General features: G+C 33.9%; 1 long non-coding RNA gene across 1 annotated transcript in view; it reads left to right on the top strand.

Moving 5' to 3' along the window:
* LOC119640712 overlaps positions 1 to 13089 on the top strand; it is a 115081-nt gene that overhangs the window by 82510 nt on the left and 19482 nt on the right. The window contains exon 3 of the long non-coding RNA XR_005247734.1: positions 10079 to 10113. This is a non-coding gene — a long non-coding RNA (uncharacterized LOC119640712). The remainder of the gene's footprint in view (positions 1 to 10078; positions 10114 to 13089) is intronic.

Genomic DNA, 13089 nt, shown 5'->3' on the forward strand with positions numbered 1-13089 from the left:
AATATCTCTTCAGTATAACTGAGACTTCGGCGTGATTTGCAAAAAAGGTAAAGAACTTGAGATGTGCCCAAGACCCAATCTGTCAGACAAATCGAAAATATATGCGTCAAGTCAAGTTGCCCGTACTTCTTTCATCCCCTCGCACCAGCGCCGACTTTCATTATGCTTTGAATGGTAGAAATTTTCCATTCCAACCTAATATATGTGTATCTGTTATATGCTTTCGATGAACAACTAGCAGCTAGTGTTCAAATACATGTTAAATTTGACTTTTGACAACGAGATTTATCCATTATTTTCGCCGGAATCATTTTATTGATTGCTTAAAAAAAGTTAGAGAACAAAAAAAAAAACGAAATACAAATAAAAATCTTTTACAATACTCAGGCGGGAGAGAGGGAAATAAATAAAATAAAAACTGAAACGGAAACGATGGTCTGCATGGTTAAAATTTGTGGGTAAATAAAATTGACAAACGTTTCAGTTCGATTTCTATTATGTTCGCAGTTTTCTCATTTTCTTCTTTTTCCTTTTTCCTATTGTTCGCTGAAAGATGTGTTTTAATAATAACGAGTTTCGCGCTTAAAGTGTATACTCAATTTTACGTAATTCTAATAACTGTTAGACCGCTATACAGTTGTCTATACAGGTATCGATTGGAATTGACATCAAATACTTGGTAAAATTCACGCAAGAAAAACGTATTACGTAGCAAAAAAGGGATTATTTCAGGTCATGATAAACGATTTAATAGTAAGTAATTTCTTTCGAGGACTACTTTGCCTCTTCTCATCTTTCCCTTAGCGTAGCACTGATATATTGTTTGCTTCTCTATTCTATAGCTTCTCTCCTTATTAACTCTTTCCAAATTAAAAATTAGCTGTCAATGCTTTAACAATAGACTGAAAACGATTAGCCGTTTGACTGGAAGCTATTAAATTTTCAATTCTCTCTTGTTTGTCTATTCTGTCTGTCTATTTTTCAGTTTGCTTATTTGTTTGCTTGTTCGTTTGTCCTCCAGTGTTCTTCCTATGATTGGTTAATGAATCGAAAACGTTTGCAGAGCGTGAGCGAGTTAAAACGCTGTAACGTCGTAAACTGCCTGCAATCAGTTTATTTATGATAGAAAAAAATTTCTTTGACGCTTAATTTATTTCTTCAAAATTTTTAATTTAATAAGTTAAAGTTAGCGTAGGTAGAGGTAGAGGTAGAGGTAGAGGTAGAGAAAACCAAACTACTAAATAATCACTTTTTCGTTTTGTGAACTTTTACGATTAATTATTATTTATCTATTAATAGAAGATGGAAAGCAACGCTTAGCTTAGGGCTCAAACCTGATTCTTTAGTAATATGGTTAAAAGTATCAATTGGAATAAGTTGACAAGCAAACAGAGATATTCTTCGTGTGCTATCTTTTACGCCAGTTTTCATTTGGTGCATTTGTGTTATCTCAAAAGCATCAGTTGGAATGACGAATGTCGTTAAAGCATTAGACTAGAAATCCTATCTTGAACTATATTCCTACACTAGACGGAAGAACGTTTGAAGAGAGAACTTCTCACAGCACTTGGCTTATGATTCGAGATGGTAGGCTATTGTTCGGTTCGAGGACAATAGACTTTTTCTAACTACCCTTGATTTGCATATTCTCAACATACTGATCAATATATCTTCCGCTCATCAAGCCTATTACTGAAGTGAAGAATTTTTCGATAACGCCTCTTGATAGTTTGAGCTCGTGTTTTATTCTAAACTGGGTACGAGTTTAAGATGAAATTTTGTTCAAAAACTCACACCTCTCTCGACATTCTATTGTTCCAATTCGCTGCTACTTTCCTTATCGCTTCTACTTCTCAAAGCAATTCATGATATACTTCCACAGCAATTTTTCAAGCCTCTCTTTCCGTGCAGCATGTTCATGCTATTCAGACTATCCGAGTAGGGAATAGCATAAAAATATACACCTGGGTTATATAAGGTGGAAAAAATATCATCCGGGCCTTTAAGCTTTCATAACAAACTTACGAAACTTGTAAAATTTTCAAAATTTTCGATGACTTTTGGTTATGGTAAAAAAAGCTTGAAACACCTAGACCCGAAAATTTTCTTAGCTGCTAACCAAAAATGTGTGTTCAAAATACAGAAGAACTATACCTGTCTCCAGCAACATAGAGTTTGACATAGAGTCTTAAGTCTATCGATGTCGCAATCGATTGAACCCTACCTAGTTTATATTTCAGAGATTAATATTGATGACCTCCTTTCTTATCTTCCGCTGCTTTTGCGTCTCTTTCCTTAATTTGCGTCATTTTCTAATGGTTAGGGATTTTCCTAAAACCTTTTTTTTTTTTCTTAACAATTCAATACTAAACTTTTGTGCAACTAATTTATTCAATGTAAAAACTCTCCCACAAAAGTTTGCAACATTTACGAAAGACGCTTTAATTTGCAAACTAACAAATCAAATGACTTGAAACAGCTGTACCTGACACAAACTGCAAAAAACTATTTGTAAAAAAGTTTTCATTGATATGCGATGTGTGCGTATTTGTAGCGCAGAAATATCATTTATTCTTTTGCTCCTGGTAGTGGTGTTCAAGAAAATGACGCTTTAACAAATATTTTATTTACAAAGGCTATCATTATAGCCAATGACATCTATACGATATAGGCTATGTTAAGTAACAAGAACGGATTTGTACCTAACACCCACCAGAATAAGTGACGATAGACGCAGCTTTTATTATAGCGATTGATTCATCATCATTTTTCATCTCAACTGATGCTTATCTGCCCGTCTGTGAGTTCAATATTTGTCTTTTGCAAAATTTTGAAGAAGGTTGACCGCTACTGAAAAAAGGTTGGATCGGACAGTTTCTATCTCCACTCCCCACATCGCGAAAAAGTTGTTCTATAAAAAATTTTTTAAAATTCTCGACAAAATTTACTGAATCATAGAATTTCGCTACACTAAATTGAACCGAAAATTTTGGATACGCCCAGTCAATTTTTTGAACCCCTTTTCCATTTAACTTTTGCTAAGAGAGCAACTCTTTGTCTCGCATAAAGATGTAATTGTTAAAAGCTCATAGTGATAATTGATCAATAATAGGAACTTGACGTAAAGCTTCACTGAATCAAAGTTTGGATCTTATTCTTTGTGACTCTATTTTGTTGCTCCCTATCGTATAATGAGAGCTAGGCTTTTAGACCACAACACAATCTCACTTCTAGTGCATTATGATAAAAATTGGTGTATAATAGAAATTTAATATAGAAGTTCACTGTATCTTATTTGGGCCGAGCAGACCTCTCCTTTGGACCCCAGCTTAAGTAGGTTTTTAAGTGAGAATAAAACCTAACTTTTAGTAGTTTACGGTGAAAATAAGAGAAAAAGAACAAAAACCTTTGACAAAAAGAATAATTTTGCTAAATTTTAGCCACGAAGATTACACAGTTTCGATTCGTTCCCATCTAAGGGCACCGATGAAAAATATCCTTTTACATAGAAATCCAAAATTGGCATTTTGTTACGAAAATATGCAAAGAATTAAACGAAGCAGGCGATTGTAGGGTATTTGCCGAATTCAATATTCTTATTGCTTCTGTTTGATAAGTTCAGCAATTGTATACAAGTTTAAGAAGATGTTGCCATCAATCTCCGCTTTTATAGAAAATTTTTGTAAATCGAAAGCCAGTTACCCGTGAACATTCTGAAATTTCCACTAACGCCTCCATGATTTAAAATCGAATGGAAATGCTAAAGTAAATAAATTCTTATCGAACAATAAAACAAATCATTTGGCAACACTAAAGCAAATCATTCTATAGCGCAAGTATTTCGAAGCGAAACTTGTATATGATTCCTGTTTTCCCATTTTCTCGTACCACTCAACCTCACTTGATATTTATTTTTTAGTTCTCCTGTCAAAGCTCCTGTCTATTAAAGTGATAAAGTGAATATTTTATTCGAATGTGAAAGCTCAACATACTACGGGTATCTCTACGTAAGCCTATAAAGAGGAACATCATTTTCTGTTTTTTTTAATTAATAACAAAGAATGGGTGAACATTTTCTTTAAACTTTTATTGAGTATTTATTTTATACGAATAGTATACGTTATCTGTATAGTTTTCGTCTTTAAATTTACTTCCGTTGAATTATTATTTTATTTTTTCACTTCCGACGCCCCCATTATCATAAAAAAAACTAAGGGTTTTTGTATTTTGTTCTTCACCTTTACAATCATGTTCGCTTTAATAATAAAAGCAACAATAACATCAAAGAGTCATTATGACGTGCCTTATATACGATTTTTTTAACGGAAGCTCTATAGAGTATTAAAAAGCGCGTGACCTTTGAAGGCAAAAAAGAAAAGAAGAAGAAGAAGAAGAAAAGAAAGGGAGAGGTAACCGCCTTTTCACAGCCTTCTTATTTATTTTTTCTAAAGACAGGAAGTAAAGAAATATATTAAGTTTGTTAAACGATTCGTAAGGCATACCAAAGCAGTCAAGTATTAAAAATCATTCGATGGCTTTTCAAAGTTCGGATATCGCCCCTCGTTGGCTAAAGGAATTCTGTGTGAAAGTAGTTATAAATACTTTCAAAAAGTTTTAATGCTTTGACCTTGAAGTTGAATACTTTTGAAAATTCCTAAATATCATGCGTGTTGGAGCCGGTGTTGCGGCCGCTTTCTTAAACGCAACTAATCCTATGGTCTTATCATTTGTTTTTGTGTTTTCCAGTTAAAATCTTTTAAAAAACAATAAATTATTTATATCGTGAATGTCGGAACCTATTACTGGCTTCTGAAGCGCGACCAAACCAACAAAATTTCCAATTAATTTGTTGATGATTACGTTTAGCTTAGCACGGTATATCGACTACGGTATAATTCATACTACGATTCATTCGCAATTGATAGATTCCCAGTTAAGTCGTGGAAGCACTCAGGGCACGAGTGAGAAGTGACGGCAATCGATGATATCGCTTTGAAAAGGTCCTATTATGAGCTTAGCGTATCCCTAGCATCCAAAGCATCTGGTAGCACCATGTTGTTTGCCTTTAATATGAAAAATGTGTACATTCCTAGATTGGGCATCTCTTCTCCCCATTTTGCTTAAAGTCGACCCTAACAGATTGTAAAACTTTCAGAGGCGTACAGTAAGTACGTTGTAGATTTGAACTGCCGTTTAGTTTTGCAAAGCACAGTGGAACAAAATTTCTTGCCCTTAATTTTGAAAATACAAGGTGTGGAAAGTATAAGCCGGAAGGTTTTACATAGTATTCTTCTCTTTAACGCCCGGACTTTTTACGAAAGCCATGTGATTTTCTAATGAGAGAAACCTTCGCTTTGATCGACGGCGGCCGTTAATTATAAGACGTGAGTGTCAAAATAAATGAAAAGTTTATCCACATTGTGTACGTAGTATATGTAGCTAAAAACTGATTCACATGACGCTTTCAAATACTTCGAAAGAAACTCAATGTTATTCTGAGGTCGATTTTTGTTGTTGTTTTTTTCTGGAAAAGCTGCGATGACTGAAAGGTATTCACATATTCGACCTAAATGGATTAAATGGATTGATGCAAAGTTACATACATGCTGCTATTGTTTTATAATTGCTATGGTTAGTGTTTGTGTTTAGTGTTTCTACTTTACCGTTGTTGCTGTTGTTGTTATTGTTATTGTTGTGGTTTTTTTTATTGTCTCGTGCGCAAAACAATGACAATGAAATGAAAGTAAAAATCACAGTTAGAAATTCATGCACATATGCATTTACGTAATTAATGTTAATAAACTTGATGATGATGGCATAGCGATGACGTTATTATTATGAATTTAAACATAATCATAATGAAAAAAACTTTTATTCACATAGAAATATTAAATAATTATTTTTACATAATTAAATAGTATAAAAAGTTTACGTATTTCCCCCCCTAAAATACATAGATACACACAAACGTACACAATGAAATATGACTGAGAAAGACTATAAACTTTTTACGTTCAACGTACATACGTATACATATGTACGTAGACAGATACTCGTATGTAGGTCATTTAGAGACCCGTAGGCAATATATAGAAATAAAACTTTTTCCATTATACACATTTAACCCAACAGTGATTTGATTATTCTTATCGCATTATGTGCCCGCAAGAGCGTTGCCACTTCGCCACTTGGCACAACATTTAATTTATTTATGAGTTATTTAAAACACATTAATTTACTTAATTATATCTCCTCGATTTGTATGGTTGTCTCAAAGAGATTATAACGTCTATGAACTTGTAGCCGAGCTTTCCGAAGTATTACTTGAGGATCAGTTCCTTCAGAAATTTGCAAATGTGCGACACAAGCAACTTTATTCATGCTAAGAGCCCATACGCGTAAATTATGAACATTTTTCACACCTTCTATACTTAAGAATGTGCTATGTATCTCTTGGAAATCCAAATAACTTGGTGTCGATTCCATAAGCACAAATAAAGCATCGCGTATTACGATAAACGTTGAAGCGGCCACAAGAACGGCAAATATAAAGGTTAATATTGGATCAGCTATTACCCAAGTGGGATTTGTGTGTATAATCCAGCCGACTATAAACACGCCCAAACTTTGTATCATATCGGCCATGAAGTGAATAATTGCTACACGCAAAGTGTAATGCTTGTTATCCGTTTTCTTCGCATCAAGGTTTATGATTTTTGAAGGCACATTCATTAAATGCAGCGAAGGATGTTGTAAATCATTGCTGTCTCTCCACCTATCGGGTGTTTGTACAGATTTGTTTATATTACCAACGCCGTACATGCTCGCATGAGCGTAGCACAAAGCCTGTTTTCTATACGGTGTAACATATCTTTCCTTGCGGCCAAAGAATTTCGAAATTTTTTCATCCATATTTGTACGTATTTGGAAACCCATTACTACATTAAAGGTTACAGCTATGCCAGAAACAATCAGCATGACTGTAGCATTTATTTCATAGCCGCCACTAATAATTCTTCTAACGCCCAAATAAACGAGCGATGCGGTAATAAACCAAACGAATAAAATCGTGTAAATGGCACAAATGACTTCGATACGATGCCAACCGTAATTTAGTCGCCCTGATGAAGGCCTCTTTGCCATCCACACCGCAAACAAACCAATTAGAAATGTGGCAAAATTAACCAATTGATGCGTAGCATCTAAAGCCAGAGCCAGGCTATTGGACAATATAGCACCGATTAGCTCGCCCACCATCAGCAGTACGCATAAAACGAGAGATATTTTGATTTTTCGATGAATTCTTGAATCTATTAAATCTTCCTTTTGCCGAAATCTGTCCAAAAATATTTCAGGCGGCCTTGAACGATGCAATACCGTCATTGAGATCTCCCGTATTGAGAACAATGATTTTTGCGTGCCAACCGTTTCCGTAGGCATTTAATTGCAATTAAAACTAATTTAAATCATTTCAAATGTTTATTGTTGTTGTTTTTGTTTATTCGTTTTGTTCTGCCTCCTTGTTTCATAAAATGCAGCTTTTTTTCTAAAAACTTTTGACAAATATTTAAAGGCATATCATCAAATTTAATCGTTAGGCAGCATATGAATATTAAATGACACATTTTCTGACTTTGTGTCCGCAAAGTCATTATTATGCATATAATTTCATGTCATGCAATGGGTAATAATACGATTATTTAAATAATTTAGCAAATATTTGACAGTATAATTAATAAACTGCCACTGTTATGGATTATTTGTCATAGTTATTTACGAAGAAATCATATATAAAATCCGGCATTAGGGTTTTTCATGCAATAATCGAGTTGATGTTGTAATTGAGTAATTGATGTAATAACTTATGACGTATGCCTTAAAGCTTTTTAAGCTTACAAGAACTACGAATACTGCTGCCATCATAGAAATACAGTTTCTAATTTATCCCTTATGTAAAGACCTAAAGGTTACACGTTTGTTATACAATCACGCTATCTGTCTAAGGTGGTGCTTGATTTGAGAAAACGAAGAAAGATGAAGTAGGTTAAGTAGTGCGATATTACGTCCTTAACTCGTACGTTTGCGACAAGCTAGCAAACGTAATCGAGGACGGATGTTAATGTAAACGGATCGATAGCGTTTGATAATGTGAGAACGAAAAAGCAAAGCGACGTCCGTAGAATAAAACAGCAAGGAAAGACATAATCAAGAGCTTAAGATTTTTAAGAGAGATACTTAAAGCCGGCCCTTATCCGTAGCATATCCACGGTCTCTATTAGTTTGTGCAGAAAATATATCGAAAATACACGTTTATTATAAGAAGGTAATCAAAAAAATTTTATTCGAAATACTACCTACCCATGGCTAACAATATCTTTTTCTCCTTAATCTCATAATATGCGCCAGTATTCCACGCCAAAAAACAGTTGTTCTTCGAACTTTGTTCGCGCACTTTTTGCTGCTCTCACTCAAACACGAGAAGTAATATGCTTGAGCAAGCACGTCTAACTCTAGTGCTTCCAATATAGCGCGTAACAGCTGAAGAGATCGGTTATAGCAAATAACTCTCGTGCTTGTAGATGACGCATGTGGATCCAACAATCTGGGCATTTCTGAGCATGGCTCTAAAGGAGCTTATGCTGTGTGTATGTGTAGGTCGTCCCATTGCAGGTTTTCTATAAAAGCAGATCCCTTCACGAATCGAGTTCTTTATTAAAATTACTCTCCTTTCTAGTCCTTCCTTTAGTTGCGCTAACTTCAGTTAGGACAGTCTAGTCGTACAACTCTTCTCTCTTGGCTGCTTGGTCATTAAAAAAAAAGGAAAAAAAATAATAATAATTTTGTACGCAATGCATCAAAAGAATCTTTGTCTTCCGTGGTATTCCTTCTGTTCCCAGATCGACGCTTTGCATTGTGGGCAGACGCAGATGTTTCGCTTCATCGATTTTCCTATAATTTTTCCTTTACGAAAAGTCTGCTCCTGGCAATCGACCAACAATAACGGTCAGTAAAATGGCGGAAGGACAAGCATATGATCATCTAACCACTGAATCACCAAATTTCCCTCCAAATTTACCCCAGCAAATGATGTACGCTCAACGTATCCTCACCCAAAATTTAATTAAACAATTGAATAAAACATAGTTTAGGAATATAAGCTTGCATTTCGTTACGTAGCCGTGTAAATTAACAAAGAGAATTTTAACAAATAACTGCTCCATACAACTCAATTAGTGTGTTGGAGTGAGAGTCGAGATCATTTAATTATGAAAAGAAAAATATTCCATTTGGTAAGAATCCTACTGAGCAGACTAGAAATTTACCCCATGACAGTCGTCATCAAGTATTAGAAAATGCGAATTTTCTTAGAAGCAAACTTAAAAGCTCGATTACCAGTAAAACTTAGTAGAGCTGGGATAAAGGGAACATTCAAGGTATGCATGCTTCTGATTGCAAATTTTAATAATTATCGAGCATTCTCATTAGCTATGCGTCTCTTCGTTTATGTCTGTATCATATTTGCGCCTAAAAGATGGCTTTGTTTCAAATTCTAGTCTATAATGAGTGTAGTGAGGATTTCTCTGTAAGATTATCTCCAGCAATGGAGTTTCCATTGGATTAAAAGGCATAGAGTAAGATGAACTACAAAAAATTGACCTCTAAGTGGCATCTTTGTGCAAACAAAGTCTTGACAATTTCTGAGGTGCCATGTCGATGTAATATTTTTAGGTGCAGAGGAAGATACTCACATTATAACGTCCGAATGAGTTAGTGGAGATATGGTTCGTTGATAGACATCTTCAATGACTTACTGCGCATATATATGGTTAATTTCTTGTAGACATCTCTAAACTGCAGATGTACATCGTTTTTTATATGAGGGTCACTCTCTGAATACCACTAATACTTCTCCATTTTTATGAAATATTCATTAAATTTATTTTTATTTTTTTTGAGCCGATAGCCTGTGTTGCTAGTGCTCAATGTCTTTTTTTAGTCTAAGAATTCATTTCATTAGTCTAAAATTAAAATAATAATAATAATAATAATAATATTTATTTTTTTCGTTTCATTTCAGCCTAATTTGACTATAATCGTTTGAATCGGAAGACTGTGAGTATAATTTTACTGCTCTGTTACTTTATAGCATAAGCTTCCAATTATGGAAGAGATTAAATAAATGTTGACATTTAACAAAAATATGAACAGAGGCGTGTTCTGTTTGCCGCAGTCATTAGCGTCGAAATTCGTAAATATGTGTAAGAGATCTCATTAATTGCATAGAGAGTCGGTTAGGTGGGGGAAAGTGAGATTCTACTCGTATCTGCCATCTTATATGGAAATTCTTAAAGAGATTAGATTTGGGATATAAATAATCGAACCTTGACTTGTCTGTTTCTTGCTGATGGCGAGATGTTCACGAAAGCTTAAAAGCGAGAAAAGTTAGCATAAGTAAAGCCAACTTATGATCAATGGCAAGTTTACTGCAATTAGTTTGCAATATTTTTCTGTTCGTTTCAGTTACAAGCTAAGACCTTAAAGTTACTTATTTGTTTTAATTTTAATTAGCATTTAATTTTTCCGCTTAGTTTAAGGTTAATGCAGATAAGCTTGCCGTGCGGATTGCTGAACGTGGCCACCGCGAAACTTTTCATTTAGCTTAGAGTACTTTCCTTGTAATTCTTAACTCTTTCGTGACAGGTTGACTATAGACTGTTTGCAGTTTCGTCAAGTGTTTGTGGTTGTTTTGTGTTAATTTTTTCACATTATTTTTCCCGTTAATTTTAGGTTTTTTCCAGTTATTTTCTTCAGAAAAATGCTTTCATTTTCTTAAGTAGTAAATGAATGGAAAGTTTCCGTTTAATATACTTTGTAAAACTCATAGTATGTAAGAAGATGTTTAAGAATTGTCGGCAGCTACAACAGTTTTGGCGTAAAAACTTCTTTTGAAATATGAAACTAATCGTTTACCACAAAGAAATACGTAGAACGTTCATTTTCGTTTTATGTACAATCAGAAGAAAATCATTGAAAAAGTTTCCACTTGAAAAGCATTTAAAAAATATTTGCTTTTGAAGCCCTTCGCTTTAAATTTATTCCTTTTTGTGCTGACCGTCAGGGAAGAGACTACATCCAGTTTGTTGGATGCTGGGTACTAAGCTATGTGTTTTCGAAGTGTTTCAAAAGTGAAAAAATTTAAAGTTTATTAGAGATTGTAATGAACCTGCCTAGTTGGTGATACATTGATCGAGCTGAGAGTATAAACAGCCATCGTACCCAAGAGCGCCACGAAAGTTACAGCTCTCTTCTATTCAGAGCAACTTATCAGCTGAGTATTCTAATAACACGATTCGCACGTTTCTCCTACACACGATATTTTACTTTATCTGCTAACGTTTTAGTCTCAGGTCAGAGTTCTCATTTGTGCTTGGTCTGTTAGTTGGTTATGCCTGCTTAAAATTCTAGTTTCACAGATTAGTGCACATCGTATATACGGTTTATCTATTTTCAACAAGTCCCTATGGTTGGTATATGATTCCCTCTAACAAATCGGACTTAAAACTGGCAGCTATTATTTGAAAAAAGTTTGCAAATTGCAGATGATAGTCACAGAAGAATCGGCGCGAACTTGCATCAAATTAATTTTCTTGCTTTATGTACCGAGTAAATTTTTCACTTTTTCAAGCTGAATAAACTCGTAACTATTAGCTCACTAGCACGCAATATCACTTCCAAGTATATATATTTAACATATACGTATACATGCACATGTATATATTTATAAAAATATGTACGCGTATAAATTCGTATGCTACAACTTATTATCTTAGCCTACCTACCTTGTGATAAAGGTTGTGCACAGAACAAGGCAAATAAGATGGAGTCGCTTTTGTTTAACACATATCGATTAAGAGTCATTCCCCGTATAGACTTCTAAAGTTGTTTGTCCGTCAGTATGCCTAACTATTTTTGTGTTCGACTTACAGCTCAAGAGATAAAGTTATCATTCTTAATATTGTTCTCAACAAAAATCATTGAAAACTAGTAAAAGTATTGGTAGAGTTTTTACCGAGTGGAAGCATTTTTTTAAAAGGCCTCCCATATAAAAAAACCCGTACATGGCGACGAAATCCCATTTGAAAATTTGTTTAGAATAGCAATTTTATATAGAAATGTACTTGGTTAAATCTGGATCAAGCCCATCTATGTTTTGACCCTCACTCCTTACACCGGTTAGTTTGGAAAACGGTTTGGAATACGATATCAGATAAGGAGGTCGAGCTTTGGTATTTTATGACAGCGAAAAGTGAAAAGAGAAAAGTGTTGCTGAGCGTATTGAACTTTCGTTATATTGGGTTTAGTAACAAGAAAATATTCCACGGATGAAAGCATTACAAATTAAAAACAGTAAAAACATTGAATACATTTTGAATAACAACATAGCAACAAATAGCGAAATAGAATAATTCATAAATTAATTTTTCATTGAAAAGTTTAAGTCAGAATCTAGAAATTTCTAAAATAAAATCTAGCAAAAGTTTATTTCATATAATAACACTTTCTATTGCTAGACAATAAAGATTTGCTTTGTGTTGTTATTTATTTATGAATTATGTTAAGATTACGAATTTTCGATTTATACCATTTAGTCGTTTCTAGTGCATATGAGAAATTTTCAAAGGAAAATTAGATACGAAAAATATTCATTCCAAGGCAATAACATAAGTTATACAATTTAAAATATTTCACATTGTTTTATTGCCTCTGGATGTACTTTGGAGAAATAGTGTGAAACATATTTTAAATTAAAGTTTGCTAAACTATTTTCATCGTTTTTGTTTGGTTTGTGGAAAAAAAAAGAAAAATTAATACATGATAATTTAATTCGCAAGTAATTGTATTCATTTAATTTAACTTTTATTTCGTTACTATCTCCATGAGTAAGAAAAAAGCATTGTTCTAATTGCTATTACTATAGACAATGCGTGGTTTACACAAACCGCTAATTTTATGCATAATATGCTTGCGCTTTAACAATTCGTTCATTTTCAAGTTCAAGTTAAAACTTTATTTCAACTAATAATTGCT

The sequence above is a fragment of the Glossina fuscipes genome, unplaced genomic scaffold, assembly GCF_014805625.2.
Source record: "Glossina fuscipes isolate IAEA_lab_2018 unplaced genomic scaffold, Yale_Gfus_2 126, whole genome shotgun sequence".
NCBI lineage: Eukaryota > Metazoa > Arthropoda > Insecta > Diptera > Glossinidae > Glossina > Glossina fuscipes.